The following is a 3,097-nucleotide window of genomic DNA, read 5'->3' as shown; positions in this document are numbered from 1 at the left end:
TGTTACAAATAAAGGGGTATATTGATGCAGAATTACCATTCCAGCCCCTGTCTTTCAGCAAGTGACAGTTTCTGTCCTATATTCAGAAAAGTTTACAAATTTGAGGGCTGGTGAACAGTTTTGAATTCTTTAATGCATATATTTTTTCGTGAACAGAAAATTATGGATTCCATCAAGTCTTGGCGGTTCGGAAAGTCGTTTTTCGTGATAACGACAAATTTTCACGACTTTTTCGGATTTTATACTTCATTGTATATATCATTTTGTCGCGGGGGAGCACAGTAATTTTTATCCATTCAAAATCATTCTCATGACCATAAGAAGGATTTATAATCACGTTTTCGATTATAAATTGGGGGAGAATTTGGTATGGCCATTCGAAATTGGATTTGTGACTTCTCAAAGCTGAAGATTTTTGATAAAGCTTGTGGTGGAATTATGAAGGTAGCTTTTACAGTTGAAGTTCTTCATCGAGCTCTACTAAAGCTTTTACAGAGAAGTATCCTGTACAGTTGAAGTTCTTTATCGAGCTCTGCTAAGGACTTGTTATATCTCCGACTTCTAGTATTTTCTCGATCAAGTGGCATTACTAATCTTAAAGTTTGGGTTGTTACATGATATTTTTTGATGGCTTATATCATTAGCTTATTTGAAGATCATTGTGACTTGGAGGGGGAGCTCTTCAAAGACAAGAAGTGATTCGGTTTCTTTGTTCTGAAATAGGTTTTTATGGTGGGTTTGGTTTTCATGAAGATTCTTTGGGATTACATTCGAAAATGAAGTTTAAAGACATTACTTCAGTGCTTGATTTATATATCCTAGAGCCCGTGTTTGAAGACTATTGAAGAATCAAGATTCGTGGATTGCTTCATATATTCCTCGTTGCAGATCTTTTTATTTGCTAGATGCTTGTTTTGAAAGTTAAAGCATTGTCATCCATTCCATACTTTGAGGGGGAGATTATAGGGTTTCAAAGCACTCCATGGATGATGACAATGGGCCCTTTGATGAATTCTAGGTTAAAAGCCCAAGACTTGTCTTTTCCCTATAAATAGTCATGTATTATTCACAATTAGGGTTAAGAGTGAGGCAAAATGTAGTCGCCACGTGAGGTTGCTTATGTAGTGTTAGATTCTTTAGTTTATGCTAAAAGTGTAATTTATTCCTCTTGTTTGAATAAATCGAGTGATCATTCGGCATAATCTTCATATTTATGTTTGTTCTTATTTTCCGCATCTTGTTCATCAAATCTCAATTAGGGTTTTAATCCCAACAATATGACTACTAGTGAATCTTACGGCTACCCTGCAATCTTACAACACTTTCACCCTAACTGACTACTAGTGAATGCTACGGCTCCCCCATAGTCTTACAAAACTTTCACCCTAACTGGCCATTAGTGAATGTTATGGCTCCCCCATAGTCTTACAACACTTTTTCCCTAACACAACCACAACCCAAAGCCTTACCCTTAATTTATCAATTTGAAACGCACATTGAGTCGAGCACGCACTCGACCTAACACCCAAACTGAACTCAATTCATGACTGGAACCCAACCTGATTTTCCCAAATTCTTTTATCAATCACCAAGAAGACATGATTCACATGTTGGGGAGTTTAACCGAACTCCCAACTCACGCAACCCTCAAACCAAACAGCCATTTGGGCGGCCCTCCTCTTTGACGGGGATGCGAAACTCATCCTAGTTTCATAACCGCTCCGGCTCATGAATACCTAAATGATTCTCCCCCACTTTGATTCGACTAAATTCTCACAGCATACGATAATTGAAGAATTCTAAATCCTTCTCACTTTCCAACGATCGATCCGATGACAACCAGCGCTTACCAGCTAGTGCTCCATTACTAGCCAATCCCCAACATACCACACAACTTTTGTAGACCAGATGAACACTTCTCAAATCCCAGTGAAAACTGATAGCCACTGATGCTTAAAATGATACCACACTCAAATCTTGAAGACAAAAAGACAGATGCTCCAGCCATTACCTCAGCAACGAGCCACTTCCCTTGGCGCTTCCATCAGTTAAGCAATAACAGTTAATAAAACCACCAAATCATGACGATGCTGAATAACCATCCTGCGGAACCTGTACCGTAGACCTTCCTAATAATACCCCTGAACCGATCTCGGCCATAAACCAAGATAATAATAAACACTCCCGACCCTCAAATAGGGAAATGACCTTTCGTTAACCACTAATAATTCATGATATGCAACTGGCATATGACATTAGTTGAAGATATAACCCAAACACAAGCAGGGAACCAAACCCAAAGATACACTTACCCAAACCCTTGGAACAAAAAACTCCATCGTGTAGTTTCCCACAAGTGTTGCACTGAATCCGGCCCTGCTGGTCTCTCAAAAACTGATTCAAGATCTTGGGACTCTTCCTGGGACCCTCCAATATATGCACCTGACATGAACCTCTCTTCGTAAGGTACCCAAGTTGATCTACCGCCCTCGGCTAGTCCGTTGGTTAAGTTTTTAGGTCAGTTTGAGTTAAATAAGTCGGGTACCACCCACTACCACCTCGGGTAGTGGTCGTCAACGGTGGCTCACGGCGCTGGCCACCGCCTCGTGGTGGTGGTTGTTATGATTCTAGTCCAATACATTTCCAAGCAACTCAATTAACAATCCAATCTCACATAAATGCACACTGCCACCCAACACGGCGCTTGGTGGGGGTAGAAGGCAGCAGCCACCACCTCACGGTGGTGGTGGTGGCGATTTCCTTGATTTTTCCGGCCAAAAATACGATTATACTAATGGGTTTTACACAAAAGAGCATCATATGTGCTTATGCAAACCTTAAAGCTTGGATCTAGGTTTCTTTATTGTAAATGCAATTGATCCAAGACTTATGAACCCTAGATCTAGCATACATATTTCGAAATTATCATATAAGATCAGATCTTGATGATTACTTCTTCGAGAATGCTTGAATCTTTTTGTCTTGGAGCTTAGAATCACAAATGTCACTCCTCTAATGGCTTACAAACACCACAAGCAAGAGGATGATGTTGGAGAGAGGGGAGGAGGCATAATTTTGGCTATGAACTCTTCTAGGG

Source organism: Lactuca serriola, chromosome 8 (genome assembly GCF_051521515.1).
Source record: "Lactuca serriola cultivar US96UC23 chromosome 8, Lser_US96UC23_V15, whole genome shotgun sequence".
NCBI classification, from domain to species: Eukaryota; Viridiplantae; Streptophyta; class Magnoliopsida; order Asterales; family Asteraceae; genus Lactuca; species Lactuca serriola.
Note: the sequence above shows the minus strand (reverse complement) of the source record.